At 46.6% G+C, this 26,336-nt stretch overlaps 2 long non-coding RNA genes across 2 annotated transcripts; both read right to left on the bottom strand.

The window, feature by feature from the left end:
* Positions 1 to 7,924: 7,924 nt before the first annotated feature.
* Positions 7,925 to 15,419, bottom strand: LOC144938614 (uncharacterized). Its single transcript, XR_013637860.1, has 3 exons — positions 15,331 to 15,419; positions 9,818 to 9,890; positions 7,925 to 7,981 (listed from the first exon to the last, which is right to left on the bottom strand). It is a non-coding gene; the product is annotated as an uncharacterized LOC144938614 (long non-coding RNA).
* Positions 15,420 to 16,804: 1,385 nt separating this feature from the next.
* On the bottom strand, positions 16,805 to 24,900 carry LOC144938613 (uncharacterized). The gene is made up of 3 exons (XR_013637859.1): positions 24,773 to 24,900; positions 20,292 to 20,366; positions 16,805 to 16,824 (listed from the first exon to the last, which is right to left on the bottom strand). It is a non-coding gene; the product is annotated as an uncharacterized LOC144938613 (long non-coding RNA).
* Between the last annotated feature and the right edge of the window lie 1,436 nt (positions 24,901 to 26,336).

Genomic DNA, 26,336 nt, shown 5'->3' with positions numbered 1-26,336 from the left:
CGATGCCGATCACACGACGCGGTTCGAATTCGACCCTCGATCGGTGGCTGGGCCATCGCCGCACACGCGACGAAAAGCAAGGGACAAGTCCTTACTCACTAACAACTCCTCTATCATTTTTCATTGCTGGAGGGGTTGCCCCCCCACCCCCGACCTGAAATTCCTGGCTCGGCCATTGTGGGCCAGGACTCAAACTCGGGCATCAGAGTTCGTAGCACGGCGCGCTCACAACTGTACCAGCGCTCCAGTTCTGCAAATTTAATTTTGCGAACACAAATTACGTCAATCTCAAAGGGCACAGCGACATGGTGGTTGACATTAAATAAGTCTCACCGACGTGGTTCAAACGTAGAGGGAGGACGGCTCGAATTTCACATTTCATGGCTCACTCAATCTCCAACGTTGACATTGATCACCCTCATTCTTCAGACCATCAAGAGGAATGAATATGATTAGAGTGTGTGCCCTACAAACATTGCAACTCATCGCATCCCATTCCCGTCCACCTCACCCATTCCCTACCCGGTTCTTGTATCTATTTGATAGGTTTATCTGGAGAGTATTGTATGTATTGGTTGTATACACGATTCCATTACTAAGGGAGGACACGTTTCAATCTGGTGTCCAATAAATCTTTGTATTTGAGAACATCCAATAGCATAGTATTAAACTGGACACCTGCCACCTCGGCCGGCTAGACAATCTAGGCGAGGCCGGAGGCTCTGCACGGGACTACGCCTCACCACGCCACTCTGTCAGGTGAGTACTTTGTGCTATACAGTCCATAAATACTGATATATAATCAGCATGTGCTACTGTCGTGATAAGAGATACCAGCACATTCGGTATGCACTGCTGTAATTATAGCAGATACCACCACAGTCAGTATGCACTGCTGTAATCATAGCAGCTACCACCACAGTATGCACTGCTGTAATCATAGCAGCTACCACCACAGTATGCACTGCTGTAATTATAGCAGATACCACCACAGTCAGTATGCACTGCTGTAATCATAGCAGCTACCACCACAGTCAGTATGCACTGCTGTAATCATAGCAGGTACCACCACAGTATGCACTGCTGTAATCATAGCAGCTACCACCACAGTATGCACTGCTGTAATCAAAGCAAGTGCCACCACAGTCAGTACGCACTGATGTTACATTTTTAAGAGTAGCTTTGAAATATTTTTAAGACCCAGGCAACGCCGGGTACTTCCTGCTAGTAACATATATATATATATATTTTTTTAAATATATATGTTTTATTTTTTATGATATAATATAGCATTGCCATCAGTATGACATAAGTATACCAAGTTTGCAGTCGATACCACATTGGGAAGTGGGTTAAAATTGAGTTACAAGATTTGAGGATACAACAACAACAGACAGAGTTAAAAGAAAGCGTGTCATAATAAAAACCATTGCGGGGGCAGGTAATACTGGTAGGAACGAAGTGAACCAGCCTACAATAGATGATATCGTCCGTACGTCCGTCCGTGTAGCAACATCGCCCCCTACTGCAAACACTTGGCAGGACCCTACAAAAACCTTTAGACTCAGTGATGCTTTCCTGGCTAAACAAGTGTAACATTCCCTTATAATTCCCTGAGATAGCTTTTAATTAAAACATTTAAATTTCAAATTAACTCACAGCGGCCTAAAGCCTACAGCTAGGCCTAAAGCCTAGAACTAGGCCTCAAACTCTCCTTTCGTATCGTACCCCCGCGTGTGTGAAAGGGAGTTAATGTTTAACAATGTTACATTCCCTGATGTTTTTTTTTAAATAAAAACATTTACATTTAAAGCTTTTACATTAATAATTAAAACATTTAAATTAAAAATTAACTCACAGCGGCCTAAAGCCTACAGCTAGGCCTAAAGCCTAGAACTAGGCCTCAATCTCTCCCTTCGTATGGTCCGATTAGGTGTAGCAACATCGCCCCCTACTGCAAACACTTGGCAGGACCCTACAAAAACCTTTACACTCAGTGAGGCTTTCCTGGCTAAACAAGTGTAATAATATATTATGTTTATATTCTTTGGTTATTCGTTCCTACCAGCCCACCCCGCAGGGACCTGTTATTTGATGTTATTACAGGACCCTGTGGCACAGAAAATTCTTGACAGTTGCTGTAACACCACTGAGATAACCCTCCTCCTTCGACATTCACAAGGGATAGCCTCACATACCCGGGCAATGCCGGGTATTTGCAGGTAGTTCAATATACGAGAAATTACGTTTATTTTTTACAGAACAAATTCCCTAAAACTAAACCATTCAATATGTTCGGCACCAAGGAACAACATAGGAATACAATTCATAATAATTGTGTATTGTTTATCATCATCAATCAATCTCCATATATATAAAAGGGATATTTGTGATTATGTGTCTGTTCAAAATGTTTAGCGAACTTCCCGACATGCAACACGCATTAAATTTGCCATGTGGGTACTTTGCAGACTGTACACCATGCAAAAATTATAAAAAATACACTTTAGGATTTGTTTTGGGCGGGGGGAGCTTAATAATGCAGAGATTGTTTGCACGGCAAGTGAGATGTGACGTCAAATCTGTCATGTGACCCGCGCATGTGGAAGCGTAACGCATTGTAGTGTAGTGGTTAGCGCGCTGCGCTACGAACCTGGCGACCCGAGTTCGAATCCCGCTCACGGCCACCACCGGTGACGATTATTTGAACCGGTCCTGGGCCCTCCCCTAGATCGACTCAGCCTCAAACGAGTAATTGGTGTGGTGTGTGAACATCGCCACTGTTGAGACAAAGGCGACCGGGCATGGTGAATCCAAATCCTGGGCGAAGCCCGGGTAGTAAAGCTAGGACATAATGAGGCGGTATTAATGCTAAAGGCTCTGCATTTTTTTTACATGCTCATATATCATCACTTCTATAAACATTACATTTCTTGTCCTCATTGGTTCTATTTTGCCTTTTTGTGTAGCCACAGCACAGTGCAATCAGCACGACCAACTATGTCACGAAGTGGAAGTGAAGTATCCATTTACAATTCTTGCAGAGATTTATTGCATCGGCCAATGTTAGAGAACAGCCCGCAGAAGTCGACATTACAGAAGCACTTCTAAAAATCCCTACGTCGTGACCTATTTTACTCTCTTCTGTTTCATACTCCTGAGAAGTGTGTGTGTGTGTCAAGTGGCAGGCATGGTAAATCAATATCTTGAATTCTCAGAACTGGAGTCTTTCAAAATTGAATGAAAACGAAAATTTGACAATGGGGCTTTTTACTCGGATTGTAAATGTTGTGGCTTGACTCTCCAACACACCGGTGTTGCTATACTAGTATACTACACTATACATTACACTATACACTACACTATACACTACACTATACACTACTACACACTACACTACTATACACTACACACTACACTACACACTACTATACACTACACTATACACTACACACTAGTGCTGTACTAGTGACGAATTGGCACGTTCTGTTTACGTGACAACCCTTACTAGTTGGCTGTGTCGGGTGGTGGCGGGTTTTAACGACACATTTATATATTTACACGATCTAGCCCAAAAAACCGCTATTATGGGGCCTTCCCCCCCCCCCCCCCCCCCGTAGTCATTAGGGGCCGTCCATAAATGACGTCACGCGATTTTGGACAATTTTTGACCCCCTTTCTCGTCTCACGGCGTCACAAAAAGTCAGACCCCCCCTCAAATATGACGTCACAAAGCTCTGCCCCCCCCCGCAAAAAAATAAAACATGCTTCAAATCGCTTTAAACTATTGTCGTTGTAGTGCGTATTTAATGTGGCGCTGCACTCTGAAGTTGTAGGAGAAAACATTTATTAAAAAGTCTATTTAATTAAGTAGAACGTGTTGTCTATATTTATTTAAAGTTGCGCATTTCGATGTGACGTCACATTTCTCAAACCCCCCCCCCCTCGTCACACATCGTCACAAATGTCTGATCCCCCCCCCCAGGTGTGTGACGTCATTTATGGACGGCCCCTTATGTGACTGGGCTGATGCCATCAACTCGCTGCATCTGCTAGTCTGGTTCAATCACAGACAGCCCAAACCCCGTTTTGGTTCCACGAACTCAGCAATGCCCGCCCGCTGTGTAGCCGAATTCTAAACTACTCAACTAAACCATTTTTATTTTACCTGCTAAGACCCACCGAGCCATACAGCTCTTTTTCAGAAGCGGCCTGGCCACAGATGACAGCCGAACGAAGTGGACATTTACAGCAGCCGAATCCTCGAAAGCGTGTGCGACACGTGTAACTGCGTTTGTCTCCGCTGCACATTCGTGTCGTTTGCCGTCGTCACGTTTCATTGGCTTATTATTGGCAAGAGTCGTGCGCCCTCGGTGACTTCATTTGGCCCCGTGATTGGCTGGAGTGCCGAAGAGGTTCTCGCCAGATAGCACCACACCAGCAGTCCCACGATGAGGCAGATCACGAGCAAGCACGCGGTGACGAACGTCACGTGGCAGCACCTGGTCTTCCATAACTACGGTGAAAGGAAGTGAGGAAATAAACATTTAGCCGTGGTCTCCAACCGACAGAGCAATCGTGCCAACACTGCGTCATGAGCACACTCGGCGCATTCGCGTCACTCTCACAAAGCGCGAGGTCATCGCGAAGGTCACCGCTGCTTTTTAAATCTTTTATATTAAGTTCACTTGCGTGCTTGCTTTCGCGCTTACGACCGTGCAAATCTTTTGGTCGTTTTTTAACCCACTTCCCATGATCAAATTTTCCACCTTTTAGGAAAAAAAATATTCATATTTAATTTAAAATACCAATGTGATAAAAATGAAACTCTTACTCAAGAAAAACAGAAATGAATAATAAAATAAAACCGATGCCACGCATATAAAGGATTTATAGTGAAAAACTTTGTTTTTACGGGTTACTTTTTTCAGACATGATTTAGACGCAACACGGCAGACTCCCTTTATTGTTGTGAACGACGTCGACGGATATCTAACGGCCGCTGCCAAGCGGGCGGTGCGTCGTGTTATTATCATTCTCTAGAGTTCACACACGGCCTCCAGCATTAGCCGGGGGGCACACCCAGGGGCTCGAACCGTGGCGGCTAGCGGGCGAACATGCCGGCGCCGCTTGGCCGTGTCAAACGCCACCGGCGGGGAAACCCGTGGCGCCCAATTTGGTCGTGGCGTCGCACAATTATAGGTGGGCGGTAAAGGCGCGGCCCTGCAATTTCTTGCATTTGGCCAACTCGCCGCGGAAGGGGCTGGGAGCGAACCCACGATTTACCTCACCACGCCGGACCTGCCGATTGGCTATCGGTGGCGAACCCATCTATCATACCGCTGGGCGGACAGAGGCGGTCGGGGGGGTTATTTGAGAAACTTGTCACTGATGCACGTTGGACTTTTTTTGCACCGTGCGTCGCCAAACGGGCTAATCGGGTGGTGTCACCTCGGATTTAATCACGGTGATGTCAACTGCGTCGCGTCGTCCAAGGCTGTGGGGCTCTGATGGAGATGGGGGGGAGTGCGACTGACCGGTGGAGACCTGGAGCCGACCAGCAGAGGGTCGTTGACATTCCCTTGGTTCGCATTTTCATAGTCCTGCAAGATTGTGCTCGTTAAACAGCGAAGTAGCGCACGACTTTTCTTTTAAAGGTACAAGAACCCAATTGTCCGTCTGACGTGTGCGCACGCAAGCACCCACGCACGCTATATCGCAGCGTTACAACAGTAATTCACACATTTACTTGGAAGACAAACACATGGACATGCAACAACAACCGCCAATCGCCACTAAGTGGCGGTGACATCACCACGGCGCTTGTGCCAGGCTAAGTGCACTTTAAGGCCACGTGAAGTGTCGAGCGCCCGCTGGCAGGAGGTCATGGGACAGACCCAGGTGCCATGGGTTGACTGACTGAGATGACTTGCCGATGCACACACACAAGATGCTGCCGCAAGAAATATAAATGGCACACGTGCACGGACATATGGAATCAGATGACGACTAACGCAACAAGCCAACACACAAACATAGCATATGCACTATGAAACCTCCTTTACCAGTGGCAAAATATAGTAATAGGTTTTTACCCTTTTAACTGGTACAAAAACTGACGCCAAAATGCGTCATCTGGTCCAACACCAATGGAGACTAGGCTCTAAGAAAAGCTGTCTCGGGTGTGGACCAATCAACTTCAAGGACAGTGCACATCATTATCATCATCAGAGTTGTTTCTTTTTGTTTGCATTTTGACTGCTTGTATTGCAAACATGATGCCTTGTATAAAGGTGTCAGTTTTCGTACCAGTTGAAAGGGTAAACACCTATTACTATAGCATATGCATTGGCATTATAAATGTACAAATGTAATGCGCAAGCACATGTACACATTATTTATTGACATTGCTAAGATAGCACATGAGTACAATTGGGCCAGCTTCACACAGAATCAGAATAAGAATATGTATTTATACGAGCTATGAAGCTTTTTTTCAGAGACGTTCAGGTGGGATGTGTCTGAACGTTACAACAGCAACCAGGTAAAGCCCACTGAGCTATGAGCTTCTTTTTCAGAAGCGACCTGGCCACAAATGACAGCTCAAAGCAGTGGCTTATCACGTGCACATTTCTCGTACGAAAAAAAAATCTAAATTAATGTGGAGGGGAAAACCGGAGGATCCAGAGGAAAATAAAATCCACGCAACCACGGGGAGAACATGCAAACTAAAAATATACAGCAGGCGTCAGGGTTGGGATTGAACCCCCGACCTCCTGCATACCAGGCGAGGTAGTTAACATCTCATAGCCACCGTGGTGTCCTCTACCGCTGTCATTCCTTCAATTGACCTCTGGTCCACACACAGTAGAGGATAGCACTTCTCATTCACTCTGTACGTGACAGTGAGGTTCGTCACGTGACAGTCAAACATAATTCATGAATTATATATCGGTGTTGGAATTTAGGAAAATGAATTGTAGAAACAAATGCAATTCTTCTTTGCACAGTCAATTTTTGCAACATGCAAACTAAAAGCAGAAAATTAATGTTTTGTAAAAAAAAAAACTCCCCATGCAAGCTTTGAAACAAATTAATTGCTTATTTGTAAAGCCAAAATTGAAGGTGGCCGGCCGGCTGGCTGTGTCAGAAGTCAGAGGATCGATCGTTGAGCTGGCACTGCTGAGGGCCTGCGTTTCCTTGAAACTGGGTCCTCAAGTGTAGCGAGTTGACTTCGAAACTGGGTCCTCAAGTGTAGCGAGTTGACTTCGAAACATCAAGTCGCTACACTTGAGGACCCAGTTTCAAGGAAACGCAGGCCCTCAGCAGTGCCAGCTCAACGCTCGATCTTCTGACTTCTGACCCAGCCGGTTGGCCACCTTTAATTTTGGCTTTACAAATAAGCAATGAATTTTGATACTCTTAGTCCTTTCGGTAAAGTCACGTAGGTCAAAAATTAAATAAATAAAAAATCACGACGTTTCGGGACGTTTCGGAGGCAACACAAGTCTCCGTCATCAGGTGGGACCGTCACAGCCAGATTTGCTGCATCACCTGATGACGGAGACTTGTGTTGCCTAATCTGGCTGTGACGGTCCCACCTGATGATGGAGACTTGTGTTGCCTCCGAAACGTCGTGATTTTTTTTTTAATTGTAATTTCATTTTTTACTTACGTGACTTTACCGAAATAACTAAGAGTATGAATCCTTGCAGTCAAGAAAGGCTTCAAATCTAGAAGCAATGAATTTGTTTCAAAGCTTGCATGGGGAGTTTTTTTTTTACAAAACATTAATTTTTTGCGATTAGTTTGCATGTTGCTAAATTTGTGCCATCTAAATACTAAACATTGGTGATTTGTGTTGTATTGTGGATGAGCCCTGGGTGTGTGCGTGTTTGCAGCAGACGTACGTTACTTCTGGGGAGGGGACGAGGTTGGTTGACCTCTCTCCATTGTGGTCGACTCTGAGCCACGGTGGAATCTGATTCACACAAAAAAACAAAATCACATCTATTTCTTTAGAACTCAGTTTTTGTGTTGAGTTTGTCGTGCCCCCCCACCCACCCACCCACCCCGCACCTCCGATTAGCACAGTTGGCTAAGTACAGTGCAAAAGAAGTTCAACATACATACAAGCTTTCGTGACTGCAGGGATTCATCTTCTTGGTTCTTTCGGTAAAGTCACGTAGAAGGGAAATAATAAAATAATAAAACATAATCAAAGACAGCATTCAGACGCTGTCTCCCCGACAGACCTGGTCTTCACCTGAGGACGGCTGCTTGCGTTGTGGCCGAAACGTCGTGAGAATTATTTTATATGTTTTATTTTTATTATTTTATTACTTCTCTTCTACGTGACTTTACCGAAAGAACCAAGAAGATACATACAATACTTTAGACGCGGTTTAAAAAATGATGGCACTGCTTACACCTCTTGCAGATGATTCCCCCTCAATTCACGTACATTTTTTTAAAGCATTAATTTCAATATCATATGTTTGATTTCAAGACGCTTTTTTCATAACTTGTGTTGCCAGTTAATTCTCCATATTTGCACCTTCTATAATTCCAATTCACACAGAATACTGTGGTCAATTACACTGGTCAACACACTTTTTCTGGCATAAGGTATTCCAACGGGTTTAAGGTAATTTTGGGGTGCTGATTCCAAATCTGGCATCAGTTTTTGTCTATCACATCAGGTTTTTGAGATATCAAATATTGCATTTTCAAAAAAAACTGCAGAAGAAAAATATTAAATAAATGTGGATATCTACATAAAATGATATTATAAACACACTACCCTAAAAATGCAGCATTATATTTTAACACCAAAGCAGTCACTGACTCGCAACAACTTGCAATCATAAGTGACAGAGTTAATTTCGGGTAAAATCAATGAAAATGGGGTATGCCGATAGCATAAAATGAGGTGTGATAGAGCAAATCTGAGATCAGATTTGGAATCAGCACCCTGAAATTAGTCGAAAACAGCTGCAAAAGTCCAAGCCAGAAAAAAATGTGTTTTTTTTGTTGACCAGTGTAATATTTAGATAGAGTTGGCTTGGGGATGTCTGCATCCAGCAGTGGATTGACCACGGCTGATGATGATTGATCAATACGATTACGAATGCATTTTTTTGTTGTCTATCGGTCGATATTTGAAAAATGTGATTTAAAAAAAAACTTTTATCTAAAGACACTTTGCAGTAGATCTCCCACAAATCACCTCCCCTCAAACTGTTACGATTCGGGGTTCACGAGGGCTCGAAAATTCGCTGCAGATTATTGTGCAACTGGAGGGGCCTCCTAGTGGCTGCAGGGGGTCACGACAAACGAATTACATACAAGATATACAAATAGAAAACAATCGATTCTCTCATGCAAAATACTCTCCGCGTATTGAGAGCATAAGAATTTACTTCAATCGATGAAATTATGACATTGCATCTCCGCTGCTTGGCATTCATATAATCCTTGATGTATGGCGAGTGGGCGTTGTGCAGGGAAAGAAACTCCTCCCTGAGCTTCTAGATTTGAAGCTTTCGTGACTGCAAGGATTCATATTCTTACGTTTTTTCTGTAAAGTCACGCAGGTAAAAAATTAAAATTAATAAGGAAGCTTGTGTTGCCTCCAAAACGTCGTGATTTGTATTTTTTTTTTATTTTACTTTTATTAATTTCAAATTTAATTTTTTTACCTACGTGACTTTACCGAAAAAAACCTAAGAATATCCTCCCTGAGCGTAGCAGCGCTTGTTTTTAAGAAGTGCTCACGATCTCTCTCTTGAGTCCGTTGCGTCTTGCCGTGACTCACCGATGGCGCGGTTCATTTCGCTGAACGCTTGATTCAGTCTGGTCTTGATTTCATTGATATCGATCATGACTTCCTGCAGGTACAGCAAGTACGGTTGAATCTCCAGTACTCCAGCCACAATCTGCACAAACCATGGCAGATGCAGATACCTAATACACGAAGGTTAGTGTTGTGTATGCGTGCTCGTTATTTTTGCCATGATAAATATATATATACGTGGCAGGCGGCTGGACGTGAACGGCAGTACATTTTAAACAAGGAATGGTCGCACTCATCACACACACAGAGAGTGCTTGCCACAAATGAACCAAAATACCTCACTGATCTCCCCCAGGAGCATGAACCGTCACGTGAACTCCGGTCATCCTCGCTTGTGTGTTTTGGTAAGCCACGAAAAAAAGACGGCGGCCACCGCATCGCGCATTTTCAGATGCGCTTCTGTGGCCGTCTGGAACGCTCTTCCTTCCGATATTAGGAAGCTACTGGAGCTATGCACTTTAAATCTATTTGGAAAACTAATTAATTTTTAACTGCTTTTTATGTAATTTTTTTGTCCCCCCCCCTCCTCCGATTAGCACGGTTGGTTACGTATGGTGCGAAAGAGGTCAAATATACACACAATGTACACACATACATGCATGCTCTACGTATAGAGTCTGGTATGTGCTCTTTATCCAAAGGGAGACTCGCTGAGCCTCAAGGCTCTTTTATTAGGAGGATCCTGCATCATAATGTTTGACAAACTCTGTCTGAATAATCAGTTGGTACATCAGATGAAATCAGAGTCAAATTGACAATTTTCCACCTTTTCTTCAATCCACATCTGGATGAGGGCCTCCCAATGCCGTTTCAGTCGTGGCAGCATTCAGATAAATCCCACGCATACCAAAAGATAACAAAGCTCTGCACATATGCAATCAAATAACCATTGCTATGCTGCCATCTGCTGGCTACCTCCTCGATTAAGCCTGCAACACACCGAACATTCCCAGGCAGCCTCCAATTCGTATACTATCCAGGCTCAATTTCGTTTAGCTACTGAGATCTAAAAATTGTGGGCGCATTCAGGGAGGTGCATTCGTTATCCATCATGGCGGCGCACACAGTTGCAGCAGCTCAGTGTCTACCCGGTCGGGGCCTTGTATGGTTGTTTATGTTCGCGTTATGTCTTGTTTTGTGTTCATTTTGTCGGGCGAGTAACACCTTTAGCCGGCACGATCTCCTTAAGATCGGACTATGTTACGATCGGAGTGTTACAAGCAAGTTTCTCCGTCTTCACAAGATTCCAGTGGAGTTAGCGAGGAGGCCCGGCTCTCTGTGGATTATCATCCCGGCGGGGAGGAGGCGAAGGCGGCGTAGAGAGAGAAGACAGAGGCGAGGCTGCAGGGCCGGTGCGCTAGCCAGGCTACGGAGGCAGCCACTCAAACCACCGCTACCCAGCCTATTTCTCACGAACGCCAGAACCATCGCGAACAAAATGGATGAATTGAGGCTAAAGACTACAGCGAACAACGTAGTGAAGGACAGCTGCATTCTGCTTCTCACAGAAACCTGGCTTCATTCATCCATCCCGGACTCTGCTATTGAGCTCGCAGGCTACACAGCACAGCGCCAGCACAGAACAGTAGACTCCGGTAAGAGCAGAGGAGGGGGGCTCTGTGTGTACGTGAATAAGAGCTGGTGTACTAACACTGCGACTGTAGACAGCCACTGCTCCCCAGATCTGGAGTATGTGACTGTTAAACGCAGGCCGATTTACCTCCCAAGAGAGTTCACTGTGGTCATGATAACTGCTGTTTACATCCCACTGGATGCTAATGCTAACTCAGCTATTGGACTTTTACATGGCAGCATTAGCATTCAGCAGAGCAAGTATCCTGACGCTGTGCTGATTATAGCAGGGGATTTCAACCATGCAGACTTAAAGGCAGCACTCCCTAAATTCCACTAGCATGTTAAGTGTGCTACTAGGGGAACTAAGATTCTGGACAAGGTCTACACCAACATCAAACTAGGCTACAGGGCTAGACCACTACCACACCTGGGCCAGTCTGACCATTTGTCCCTGCTTTTGATCCCTGCATACGCCCCCATCAAGAAAACGGCTCCTACCATCACAAAAACTGTCGCCATCTGGCCTGAGGGTGCCACCCAGCAGCTGCAGGACTGCTTTGATAGGACCAACTGGGGGGTCTTCGAACATCAGGACCTGGAGGTGTTCACATATAGTGTATTGTGCTACATTAAAAACTGCATAGACACTGCCACTGTGGACAAACGCGTTCGGGTCTACCCCAACCAGAAGCCCTGGATGACCCGGGAGGTCCAGCAACTGCTGAAGGAGAGGAACATCGCCTTCAACTCCGGAGACAAAGCTCTCTACAGCACAGCCCGAGCTAACCTGAAGAGAGGCATCCGCGAGGCCAAAGCAGACTACAGGAGGAGGATTGAGGAATGCCTGGACAGTAACGACAGCAGGCAGGTGTGGCAGGGAGTCCAGCACCTCACCAACTACAGGGCCAACCTCGGAGCTGCTGATGGTGACACCGCTCTGGCAGAGGAGTTGAACCTCTTCTTTGCCCGCTTTGAGGTGACACCACAAGGGACAGCATCACCAAACCTCACGGTCCACAGCAGCTTAAACCTCACAGTAGAGGAGCATGAGGTGAGGCGCACGCTGCGGGCCGTCAACCCGAGGAAGGCTGCGGGACCTGATGGCGTCCCGGGACGTGTGCTGAGGGACTGTGCTGACGAGCTGGCTGGAGTCTTCACAAGGATTTTCAACCTGTCTCTGGAACAGTCCACTGTACCACCCTGCCTAAAGTCCTCCACCATAGTCCCCCTGCCCAAAAAAACCCACATTTCCAGCTACAACGACTACCGGCCAGTAGCACTCACGCCAGTGGTGATGAAGTGCTTTGGAAAACTGGTCCGGAGTCACATCATAGGAAGCTTGCCCCGAAACCTTGACCCCCACCAGTTTGCCTACAGAGCGAACCGATCCACGGAGGACGCCGTGGCCACAGCACTACATGCTGCACTGTCACACCTGGAGCAGCAGGGGAGCTATGTGCGGATGCTCTTCGTGGATTACAGTTCTGCGTTCAACACCATCCTCCCACACAAACTGGTGGAAAAAACTGGGCGACCTGGGGATTCCACATTCCACCTGCATGTGGATACATAGTTTCCTCTCGGGCCGCAGACAGAGGGTCAGAGTGGGCCGTCATACATCCACAGCCCTGAACCTCAGTACCGGCTCCCCCCAGGGCTGTGTACTGAGCCCCCTGCTCTACTCCCTCTACACACATGACTGTGCCGCCGTCCACCATAGCAACACCATTGTGAAGTTTGCTGATGACACCACAGTGGTGGGGCTCATCTCTGGGGGGGATGAGTCTGCCTACAGGGACGAGGTGGAGCGGCTGACAGCATACTGCAGGGGCAACAACCTGCTCCTTAACATCGCAAAGGCCAAGGAGCTCATAATAGACTACAGGAGAAAGAAAACGGACACTCCACAACTAATCATCAGCGGGGACTGTGTGGAGAGCAGAGGTGGGACAAAGTCATTGTTATGCAAGTCCAAGTCGAGTCGCAAGTCATCAAATTCATGACTCGAGTCTGACTCGAGTCCAAGTCACATGACTCGAGTCCACATCTCATAGGTGGGACAAAGTCATTGTTATGCAAGTCCAAGTCGAGTCGCAAGTCATCAAATTCATGACTCGAGTCTGACTCGAGTCCAAGTCACATGACTCGAGTCCACACCTCTGGTGGAGAGGGTGGCAGACTTCTGCTTCCTGGGAGTCCACATTGGGGAGGGCCTGACCTGGAGCGCCAGCAGCACTGAGCTTCTGAAAAAGGCCCAGCAGAGACTTTACTTCCTGAGAATCCTCAGGAATAATAACATCACACAGAAACTGCTGGTGTCCTTCTACCGAGCCTCCATCGAGAGCATTCTCACATACTGCATCTGTGTATGGTACACCAGCTGCACAGTGGCTCAGAGGAAAGCGCTCCAGAGGGTCATCAACACAGCCCAAAAGATCGCCGGCTGCCATCTCCCCACACTGGAAGAACTACACAGTTCACGTTGCATCAAAAAAGCACAGAACATTCTAAAGGACTCTTCACACCCTGGACACTCACTGTTTGAGCTGTTGCCATCAGGCAGACGATTCAGATCAGTCAAAACAAGGACAAACAGATTCAAACAGAGCTTTTATCCTAGAGCGATCACCACACTCAATAATGCTAATTAATTATTAAGTAATAGTGTTTACAATTGAATGTGAAATAGAGATGTGCAATGACAAAATGTAACCTTATGTGGGTATACTTGGGCTGTTTTTATATATATAGTATAAATTGATTATCTTTCATTTAATTTTATTTTTATTTTCTTGTTTTATTTAATTTAAATTTATGAATGATGCCCTGACTGGTGAGCATTTTAAATTTCGTTGTACTGGTGACAATGACAATAAACGATCTATCTATCTATCTACCTGATGCCTGCTTATTTGGAGTTTGCATGCTCTCCCTGTGGTCGCGTGGATTTTTAAATCCTTTATATTAAGTTCGCTTGCTTGCTTAGGACCGTGCAAATCTTTCGGTCGTTTTTTAACCCACTTCCCGTGATCCAATCGAGCTGGCATTTTCCACACAGACTCGTTGTGCATGATAATTAATGTTCGCGAAATTTTTTTCTCCAAAATGTAACACTTTTAGGACAAAAATATTATATTTAATTACCAATTGCTTAATGGTGCAATGCAATCATCTGACCCATAGGTGGCAGCCATCTCAAGCCAGAGGACGAGAGGACTCTAGCCGCCACGCATATAAAGGATTTATAGTGAAAAACTTTGTTTTTACGGGTTATACTTATTTTTACATCTGGGTCCTCCGCTTTTCTCCACCACGTTTAGAAACACGCGTTTAGAGTATTTGGCTGCTGTATTTAAGCCCACTTCGTTGGGCTATCATTTGTGGCCGGGCCGCTTCTGAAAGAGACCTACGTAGCTCAGTGGGCCTCACCTGGATATTTTTTTTGTTAAATAGTAAATGTGTAGAGAAGTTCCGACGGACGTACTCGGAGACACAGGTAAGTTAAGGGCTTTCGCCAGGGTTTATTAAAGCTGTTACAATATTACACAGCAGGGTACACAACTCCCAGAGGCTAGGGGGCTCCTACTCTGAGTCCGGGTCCCTGCCGGCTAGCTCCGGTCTCTCTCTCTCGTGTCGGATCGTGGACTCTGCCGACTCCACCGAGCGGAGAGAGAAGCACCTCTACGGCTGCCACCGGCTTCTCCCCAGACTCACCACTCGATCCCTCTCTCTACCCCTGGTTCCCTCTTCACCCCGCTTACTCTACCCGTTACCACGGTGACCCCGCTTACGTCACGGGGTATCCCTTAAGTACCTTAGGAGACGTGACGTCATCACACTGAACGGCACACCTGACGTCACGTCCACATTTTACTCCTCTACAAATGTGCAGAACTTACCGTCTGTTGCTGAATGGCTTCATTAGCCATCCTTCTTTTCTTTCTCTCTTCCTGCTCCTGTCTTGTAACATGTGATCTCACGCCATGGGCATCGGTCTCATCTTCATCCTCTTCATCCTAGAACGCAGGGACACATTCGTGCGCTTCATGCCTGAGAGCGCGTGCGCGTCGTGGCACGGCGACAAGGCTGACGGAGGTTCGACGTTCTAGTTCAACGGCTGCCCTGGTTAATACCGCGAGGGGTCGGTTCCACGTAACAACAGGTGCCGCCTACTTGACGGTGCATCGTAAAGATGCTGCGATGTTATTTAATAATACAAAAGTAAGGCCACGTGTGCCGGGCTTGACGGTCTAAACTTTATACTCTTTAGTTCTTTCGGCAAAGTCACGTAGGTATAAAATAAAATAGATCACGACGTTTCGGGCGCAACACAAAGTTTGAAATGGGTGTAGCCCAAGGGTCATAAAGAAGTGGCCGGGGCTAGTGATGTTAATGTGAGAAATTTGCATGTAACTGGGTACGGTCTAAACTTTCCAAAGTTGAAAATTACTTACAAATGACTTGTTTGGGTAAAGCCACATCGCAACATTGGGGTGCCAACGGTGGCTAGGAGATGTTAACTACCTCGCATGGTATACAGAAGGTCATGGGTTCGATCCCGACCCTGACGCCTGCTGTATATTTGGAGTTGACGTGTTTCTCTCCCCCTGGTCGCATGCATCTTATTTCGCTGCTATACATTTCCAGATGATAAGCCACTTCGTTGAGCTACAATTTATGGCCAGGTCGCTTCTGAGAAGGAGCTCTATAGCTCAGTGGGTCCTACCTGGTAAGTATAGTTAACGTTGCTCCCCTACTGTTCAACTAGTGCAGACTATACTCGTCTGTGAAACTTAGCGCCCCTGTGACAGGTACCTTGCGCATAATCGCGTGGCACGAATACCAAAGGCACTGCTCAGTGCCGGATTATCCCAGTAGCAAAAGTAGCTACATATGCTACGGGCCCCGCACTTTCAAGGGCCCCGCGCTAAATGCTTTCAAGCTATCAATTCCGAATCAGTGATTCTCCACTTGCTCTATTACTATAGTACTATTCTGCCCTTCAACTTTTATGAACGACTGGGTGTTTAAGGTTAGCGATTTGTCGTATTATCTGGTTGTATAGCAAATGAAAAAATACAATTACTTTACTATGCAAGTAAAAAATACGTGTGTTTTAATATTTACGTGTTTTATTTATTTAGGGCCCTGTTATAAAATATGCTACATGCCCCGCATTAGCTTAATCCGGCACTGCTAATGGTTTGAATTCATCGCTGCCTTCGAGCCGTGTTTGACGTTCTAAAAATGCTGATGCGAGGTGCACTTCCAAGCTCTAGAAGCGAAAAATATAAATTTGAGCGCAACTCCGAGAATAATAACTGAAATGTAAGAACACTCACCACGACGTCGACCAGGGCGCCGAAGATATTGTCGAGTTTCTGATACAATTTCTGCAAAAAACAGAAAATGTATTTGTGCTTCATTAACGGCCCCATCTAGTGTCGTTAGTGCAGTGGCATTGGTTTTTTTTCTTCCTTCAATATTTTTTACCGATTCTGCCGACGCCATTCTGTCACCAAAGCTCACACAGGGGGCCGCATCACCCCACGTTGTACAACAGTGCAGTTACTCGCAGTGTATATGCGTGTGTGCGTGTGCGCGCTCATTATCTCACGTAGTTAAAACAACTCAAGTAAAAAAAAACCTGCTGTGATTATGGGCTTTTACCAAATCAGATATGAGAAAGCTAAGCTGATTTTTGAGCGGGTTGTATGTGCGCCTGCCGACGCATAGCAGTTGTTATACTGGTAGGAACCCACTGGTTCCACCAGCCCACAGGGGATTATTGTGTCCGTCCGTCCGTCGTGCAGGGAGGGGCTGGGTGGGGAGGGAGGGGCTGGGTGGGGTGGGGAGGGTGGGGAGGGGCTGGGTGGGGAGGATGGGGAGGGGCTGGGTGGAAAGGGGTTGGGTGGGGAGGGGAGGGTGGGGAGGGGCTGGGTGGGGAGGGGAGGGTGGGGAGGGGCTGGGTGGGGAGGGTGGGGCTGGGTGGGGGGTCAGAGCGGTGGGGCTGGGTGGGGAGGGGCTGGTCACCCCGTGGTGCCCTTATAAAACTCAACTTTAACCTACTCACGCCGGCTTGTGCCCGCCCTCACAATCGGGCATATTTGCGGAATACACCACGCCGCCGTTGACCTTGGCCATTGACCGAGCAACCCAACGTTCCTACCAGCTCCCTCCGCAGGAATGTGTTATGGTTGTGTGATCATGCAGCCGGCAGCATAGGGCAAAGCGAAATAATAACAATTCTTGTGCCGTACCTCTAGAATCCCACATCTATGCTCCCGGCCTTCATCGCGACACGCACTGACCAGAAGTCATGGCCAGAGAAGCTCCACGACCCACACGGGAGGCCCTTCCGTGTGGAGGCCTCCACATCGTCCAGCGATGCTCGACGTCAAAAACGAGCCGCACATTCTAGCGGGTTGTTGCGTTTGCACGATTTTCACCAGGTAACTCCCACTGGGCTGTACAGCGTCTTTTTTTAAGAATCGCGACCTGGCCATCACGAACGACAGCCGAATACTCTCAACGCGCAGTGAGCTCCGGTTGATTTTTTGCGTAAACGCCAAGATGCTTGCCGTTCTTATTTTGAGTGTCTCCGAATGAACTTTTTAAGTCAATTCGATAAGCCCCAACCTTACACGCTCGTGTGCTTTTCACCGGCTCCAACGAACGGGTCTTTCCGGTTGCGACTGGAGTGAAGTAGTGAGAGAAAAGCTTCCTTGCTAGATTCCGCATTTAGTTCACAGAGGCATCACCGTGTAGCCTTTGACCTATGAAGGCCGACACGGCACACGGGGTGGTTGGCCAACACCATTCCCGGCCGCTTTTGCCTCCCCCAGTGCCGATGTTTAAATACCGTACCAAGAACTCATTTAAAGCCGAGTTGACCTGGGGGAGGCCCAAGGCTGGTTCAGATATTTTCAGATGTTATTGTCGCGCACTGTGCTACGAACCTGACCGTCAGGCTCGGAGCACACTGCGCAAACCACTGCACCACCACTCCCCCAGTACTATCATGCATATAGCAAGGGTGTGCAGTTCTGGGTGTTTATATATAAGTATCCAATCGTGTAGCTTCGTTCGTATGAAAAATCTGATTATGAAGCAAGGTAATCCAATCCAAAATTCGACAGAATTGGTCAGAATCGATCAATCAATGTGACCCGTGACAGTTTGAATCAGATTAGAATTCATGAAAAAAAACATTGAAATATTATTTTGGTCAGTCACATTTTTGATTGCAATAATACACTACAGTAAAACACTCGTAATAATAATCGGCTAATAGCCGACAAATAGTTACAGACAATTTTAGTTTTTACTAATATCACCAATTGATCCATTAAGTAGACAATTCTAAGACCATCGAAGGACACAAGATGATCTGGAATGTTCTGCATAGCTGAGACGATTTCAACCACAGTGCAAAACAAACCAGGTTCTCGCCATATGCTGAGATTTCTTTTAATTGTACGTAGTACTGGAAGTATTTACGCAAATGCTACTCAATATCCGAGGTGTGAACCGCATTGCTTATTTCTGGCATTTCGATCTGCATGCGCAGAATCTGGTAAAAAAATATACTATAAGCAAGAATAATTTATCTTCTTGGTTCTTTCGTTAAAGTCACGTAGAAGGGAAATAATAAAATGATAAAAATAAAACATAATAAAATACAATTCTCACGACGTTTCGGCCACAACGCAAGCAGCCGTCCTCAGTTGAAGAACAGGTCTGTCGGAAAGACAGCGACTGAATGAACTGGGCCTCCCCTTCAATGAACTTCATTCAGACGCTGTCTTTCCGACAGACCTGTTCTTCACCTGAGGACAGCTGTTTGCGTTGTGGCCGAAACGTCGTGAGAATTGTATTTGATTATGTTTTATTTTTATTATTTTATTATTTCCCTTCTACGTGACTTTACCGAAAGAACCAAGAAGATGAATCCCTGCAGTCACGAAAGCTTTAAATCGAAAAAGAATAATTTCGATGGCAAGGCTGTGCAAGGAAGGGGTGATTAATGGATGACCACGATATGTATGTACATATGTTGAACTTCTTTGCCGCCGTACGTAGCCAAACGCGCTAATCGGAGGTGCGGAGGAAAATACAACAAACTAAGCACAAAAAGCAGTCCCAAAGAAGAAATGAGTTTTCAATCTAGTATAGTTGTGTAGTGTATATGAGTGTGGTGTAGAGTGTCGTGTATTGTAGTGTAAAGTATAGTGTATAGTGCAGTGTATAGTAGTGTATAGTGTAGTATGTATGTTGAACTTCTTTGGCACCGTACGTAGCCAACCGAAGTTGCGGGGGGAGGGGGACAACAAACTAAATACAAAGAGCAGTTCGATAGAAACGAGTTTTCAATCTCCACAAACATGGCCCAAAATTGTTGATGCTACGGCAGCGACACCCTGCCGTTGGCAACAGCTGTGGAGGAAGTCCCCTCCGTTCTCAGACACCTCGTGAGGCTGTGTGGCGTGGAGAGATACAGGAGGAAGGGAGGTTCGTGGCGTAGTGCTGTGTGTGTGTGCTCTCCCAGAACACGGGGAGCGGTGGCGAGACGGTTAGCGCGCTGCGCTACGACCCGAGCTCGATTACCGCTCACGGCCACCAACACCACAGTGACGATTATCTGAACCGGTCCTGGGCCTCCCCTAGGTCGACTCGGCCTCAAGTCAGTACTTGGTGCAGTGTGTAAACATCATCACTGGGGAGACAAAAGCGGCCGGGCGTGGCGCTCGCCACCCACCCCCAACCTTCATAGGTGCTGCTCGCAACAGCACTCGCCCCAACAGTCTGTTACAGGCTATGGGGGATTTTGGTGTTTTTTTGTGTCTCCCAGATCAGTCACCTGCTGCGTCTGCTCGTAGTCTTGCACCATTTGGAGAAACTCATCCCTCATGCGATTCAGCCGCATCAGCTGATCCTGGGAATGGCAAAGGAGAAAAAACAAAGGCGGCAAGCAGTGAGGGATTATTTCCTGAACGGTAAGGCAGCAGCAATGACGATGTGTTATTTGCCCAGGAAGGAGTGTCAAGATTTCAATTTAAAGCATTCGTGACTGCAGGGATTCATCTTCTTGGTTCTTTCGGTAAAGTCACGTAGAATGGAAATAATAAAATAATAAAAACGTCGTGAGAATTATTTTATTATGTTTTATTTTTATTATTTTATTATTTCCATTCTACGTGACTTTACCGAAAGAACCAAGAAGGAGTGTCAAGATCTTAATAACGGGGTCACCACTCGAGAAATATATTTCGTCGAAGTATTTTTGAAGCATTTTTTTTGCAGTACCCATAGAATGCCCGTGCACACCAAGGATCGCAAGGCATGCGCCACAACACTCACCAAAAACTCCGACAGCGTCTGGTGTATCCTTGAGAACGCTCATTGAGAACCGTGTCTTGACATGTGTAGTGCCATAACAGAGGAGGGGCTGCTGGGGGCTCTGGGACCCTAGACAGATAAGCCCTCGGCGCTAGGCACTAGGATCCCAGGCACCCCAGACAGTTAAGCCCCTTGGCGCCACCAACGGGGGGGGGGGCTGTGTGTGCTCTGTGGGATATCTGGGGGCGCACACAACCCCACCCCTCGTTAGGGACGAGGCATAAAAGGGCAGCTCCCTGGCCGATCGGGGCCAGTCGCAGCTCAAGACCCAAGACCCGCCAGCCAGCCAGCTTAGGACCCTGGACCCCCTTGTCCCGCTTGTCCTTGTAAGGGCCGGGACGCTGTGAGGGCCAGTGGTGGGACTCTGGGACTCCCGGCTCGACGTCCTTGTGAGGGCGAGTTCCGAGGAAGCCAGAGTCCAGACCCGCACCTTGGCTGGGTCGGGTCAGGTAGCCTCCCCTAGGGTAATTGTAGCCGGAGGACCCCAGAGCGTAGCCAGAGTAGTGTTCCTAGGCTGTGTACCTAGGCTGTGTACCTAGGCTGTAACAGAGTATCAGGACTGTTGGAGTGTTGTATTGTAATAAAGAAGTTACCTGTACAAGTGTATCCGGAACCCATTACACATGCACCATTACAAAACGATGGTTCCAGTTATGCCGGGAAGCCACTTGGAGTCTCATGATTTTTCTGCTTGGGATTTTGGCCAATTCCTCAATGAATGCATGCATGCAAATGTTCAGTCCTACATCATTAGACCTCCTTTGCCAGTACCACAATATAATAATAGGGGTTTCCCCCTTTTTTCTGGCAATAAAACTGACACCTTTTTCAAGGAATCATGTTTACATTAACCACAATACTTGCAGTCAAATGCAAACGAAAAACAATACTCTGATAATTTATGCATTGTCCTTGAAACTGATTGGTCCACACCAGAGACAGCTTTCTTTAGAGCCTAGTCTCATATGGTGTTCGACCAGATGACGCCAAAAGGCGCACAGTTCAAAGACAATGCACTATCAAAGTAATGAGGGCTCGGGGTGAGCATCTACATCATTAGACCTCCTTTGCCAGTACCAAAATATAATAATAGGGGTTTTCCCCTTTTGACATGAATCCTTGTAAAAAGGTTTCAGTTTTGTTGCCAGAAAAAAAGGGGAAAACCCCCTATTATTATGTTCAGTCCTCTTACCAATCAATTGCTGGATCAGGCCTCCCCCTCCACCATAATGTGCAGGCATTGTTTTTTTCAAATCCTTTATATTAAGTTCGCTTGCTTGCTTACGACCGTGCAAATCTTTTGGTCGTTTTTTAACCCACTTCCCGTGATCCAATCGAGCTGACATTTGCACACAGACTCGTTGTGCGTGACAATTAATGTTCGTGAAAATTTTTGTTCCAAAATTTTACACTTTTTAGGACAAAAATATTATATTTAATTACCAATTGCTTAATGGTGCAAGGCAATCATCTGACCCATAGGTGGCAGCCATCTCGAGCCAGAGGACGAGAGGACTCTAGCCGCCACGCATATAAAGGATTTATAGTGAAAAACTTACAGGTTATACTTGTTACCGATTTTCTTTCGCTCCAACCACGCTCATCGGAGGCGCGGGCGAATGACAACGAACCGAGGCACAGCAGGAAGTTCTAAACGAGTGAGTTTTCCGCCGAGACAAACATCTACAGCCGCGACGCGCAGTGGGCACACAGGGACGCGGAGAGCATGTCCCCCTCCCCCCGTCTCTTTGGCCTTCATCTGATGCCGCAATAGTGGAAATACCCGTTTGGTGCGCGGGCGTCTTGAAGCTTGTCAACCAGCTGTGTCCCGGCATGCACCCGCCCCCCCTTCCCCGCTGCGTCACAGCGTAAGAAGCACGCACGCTGGACGGGTTTAACGCTCAGCTCGCCGTCGAAGGTAGAGGGGCCAGAGGTGGGACAAAGTCATTGTTATGCAAGTCCAAGTCGAGTCGCAAGTCATCAAATTCATGACTCGAGTCTGACTCGAGTCCAAGTCACATGACTCGAGTCCACATCTCATAGGTGGGACAAAGTCATTGTTATGCAAGTCCAAGTCGAGTCGCAAGTCATCAAATTCATGACTCGAGTCTGTCTGACTCGAGTCCAAGTCACATGACTCGAGTCCACACCTCTGAGAGGGGCAGCCCTGCAATGTCTCGCTCACGACACTGCTAGCGGCAAGGGACCTCCGCTGCAGGAGCGCTCCAGAGAGCCCCCCCCCCATCTCGAGGGTATTTGGCCTGCTCTTCCACAGCGGTCAGTGGTGTTTGGGGAGAAGTGAGAGCACCTGCCCGCTCTGTAACGCCATCACGACTGACCGTGGCGTTGCCAATTTACTCGGGAACCGGGGTTAGTAGAAGTGGTGGTGGTGTTTAAAAATAACTCGGACAATGCCGAAACTATCGCGCCCCGGAGATTGAACTCCTGCACCTGGCGGCTTCCCTGTGTTTCTCGTCTCAAGGGTGACACTTTGAACAAGTTACAGTGCGACAATTTTTTTTTCGATTTAAAGCGTTCGTGACTGCAGGGATTCATCTTCTTGGTTCTTTCGGTAAAGTCACGTAGAAGGGAAATAATACAATAATAGAAATAAAACTTTAACATAATAACGTATTTTATAATGTAATATTTTTTATTATTTTATTATTTCCCTTCTAAGTGACTTTACCGAAAGAACCAAGAAGTGCGACAATTGTTTAGTGGTTTAAACAACAACAACAACAGAAGCACGTGTTTGAACGCTCATCGACAACGCAACACAAGAGGTGCATCGCCTTGACTGGCTCTGCATGTCTCTGTTGTTGCTTTCGAATCCGTCGTTGTGAAATTGTGTCCACGTTGCGTTACTTCTGTGCTCTTAGGTTTTTTTCCGGTAAAGTCACGTAGGTAAACATAAAAGTAAGTAATAAAAATAAATAATGAAATAAGCATATAAATAAAATAATAAATCAAATTATTTTACCTACGTGACTTTACCGAAAAAACCGAAAAGTATGAATCCTTGCAGTCACGAAAGCTTCAAATCTAGGATTACTTCTGTGCTGTTTCTCATGCAGGTGCCGTATACTGATTCTGCACCAACATCGGCAACCGAAGGCCCCAGCATTCTCTCCAGCTCACTCATTGTCCTCGCCTGGCATGCAGGAGGAGGTCGTGGGTTTGATCCCGACCCTGGCGCCTGCTATGTTTGAAGTTTCCACGTTCTACCCGTGGTCGCGGTTTGCGGGGGAGCGGTAGTGTAGCAGGTTAGGGGGCCGTCCATAAATGATGTCACGCGATTTTTTACGATTCTTGACCCCCTCCCCCCCTTCGTCAAACGACGTCACAAAAAGTCAGACCACCCCCTCAAATATGACGTCACAAAGCTCTGCCTCCCCCCAAAAAAATAAAACATGCTTCAAATCGCTTTAAACTATTGTCATTGTAGTGCGTATTTAATGTGGCGCTGCACTCTGATGTTGTAGGAGAAAACATTTATTAAAAAGTCTATTTAATTAAGTAGAACGTGTTGTCTATATTTATTTAAAGTTGCGCATTTTGATGTGACGTCACAGTTCTCCCCCCCCCTCCCACTCGTCACACATCGTCATAAATGTCTGACCCCCCCCTAAGTGCATTACGTCATTTATGGACGGCCTCTTAGCGCACTGCGCTACGAACCCGGTGACCCGTGTTCGATTTAACCAACACGGGCGAATATTTTTTAACGGGTCCTGGGCTTCCCCTAGGTCGACTCAGCCTTAAATCAGAACTTGGTGCTGTATGTAAACATCATTACTGGGGAGACAAAGGTGGCCGGTTCGTGATGTTGGCCACCCCGACCCTGGCGTGTGCTGCGTCGGCCTCAAGGGGTGCTCGCTAACAGCGCCTGCTGTTGGGGGGCGACACGTCGGGATGCGTCGTCTTTGTGGGCATACGAACCTCACTGTAGTGGCCGCCCAGAGCCGTGAGCGCGCAGAGGAGCGATAGCACCTCCGTGACCAGGTCCTTGATCACTGTCTGGAGGCCGATGCTGTGTGTGGGAGACGCGCGTGTGAAGACACTCAAACCTGTCCAACGGGCCCCCCCCCCCCGGTCGCAACCCCCCCCACCACGCTCGCACCCTATCTGCCATGGAAGATGTAGCATAACTAATCCGTTGTCACTTATGCACACTGAATGGCACAGGTTTAGACGTGGCCTGGAAGTCGTCTTCATGACATGGTAGTCAAATTATAAATGTTGAATCCTCAGAGCTGCAGTGTACCCAAATTAAGTGAAAACCCAACGTGTATTTGATGTTTATTTTTTAATGGTGCAGTCATAAGTGACTGAACTAAGCTCATGGACTCCCAACACTTGAGAATCCAATTTAACCACGGGGATGCTGAAACCAGGATTCGAAACAGCTCCTCGGCGTTGCCAGCTAATGAGACGAGGCATTAATTCTAGATTTGAAGCTTTCGTGACTGCAAGGATTCATATTCTTAGTTTTTTTCGGTAAAGTCACGTAGGTAATTTTTTTTAATTAATAAAAGTAAAATAAAACAAAATAAAACCTTACCATATTAATAAAAAGTGTGCCGTTCCTGGCCCTTCCCCCCTCAACCATTATATATACGGGGTGGTATTTCTTGTGATCTCTCATTTACTTGATACAGCTGTCGTGGCTGTGACGGTTCCACCTGAAGACGGAAGCTTGTGTTGCTTCCGAAACGTCGTGATTTTTTATTTTTTATTTTTTTATTATTTTACTTTTATTAATTAAATTTTTTTACCTACGTGACTTTACCGAAAAAACCTAAGAAGATGAGGCATCTCATTAAAGGACATTTAAAAAAAATTGCATAGCTCTTGTCCAATCCTTGAATTCTCTGAACCCACGAATTGGTTTGTGCCAAATTCCAGTGTTATATTGATGAGCAGAGTCGCCGAGAAGTGGAGGCACAGTCAACCGACTCTCCGCACTTTGCCATGCGAGTAAAAGCCGCGTATCGTTTGAGATGAACGCGGGTAATACAGGATGCGCGCCCTTTGCTCTCCACATTCAACTGGATGTGATGTTTCACCAGCGGGGTGCCATTATTGGGCCGAGATCAGGACTCTTTAGCGCTCGCTGTGATTGATGAACACCGCGTGAATTTGAAAGTGATAAAGGAAAATCACTAATCACATATTTATTCGCTGAGGTCGCTCGTTCAAGTCCAAACTCCGGCCGCCCAGGTACCGATCGAACTCCGCGACTGTGAGCGGGTGGGGGTGTAAGAGAAGAAGACACCACACGCAATGGGAGCTGGGATCACCGGTTGAGCAAGACAGCACAAGGCACGATTTGTATCTGATAAAGAGGCAGTTTCACGTACTGTTAAAATGGCTAGAAACACATATCTTTTAGCCCCCCCCCTTCCAATACGTTATCATGTGCACCAACAGGGGCTTGCGCACAAACACGTCCACGTCTACGTACACCTCGTGCTCTCTTTTAGCCCCGCCCCCCCTGCCAATA

Source organism: Lampetra fluviatilis, chromosome 22 (genome assembly GCF_964198595.1).
Source record: "Lampetra fluviatilis chromosome 22, kcLamFluv1.1, whole genome shotgun sequence".
NCBI lineage: Eukaryota > Metazoa > Chordata > Hyperoartia > Petromyzontiformes > Petromyzontidae > Lampetra > Lampetra fluviatilis.
The sequence above is the reverse complement of the archived record's forward strand: the minus strand, read 5'-3'. Positions and strand labels throughout refer to the sequence as shown.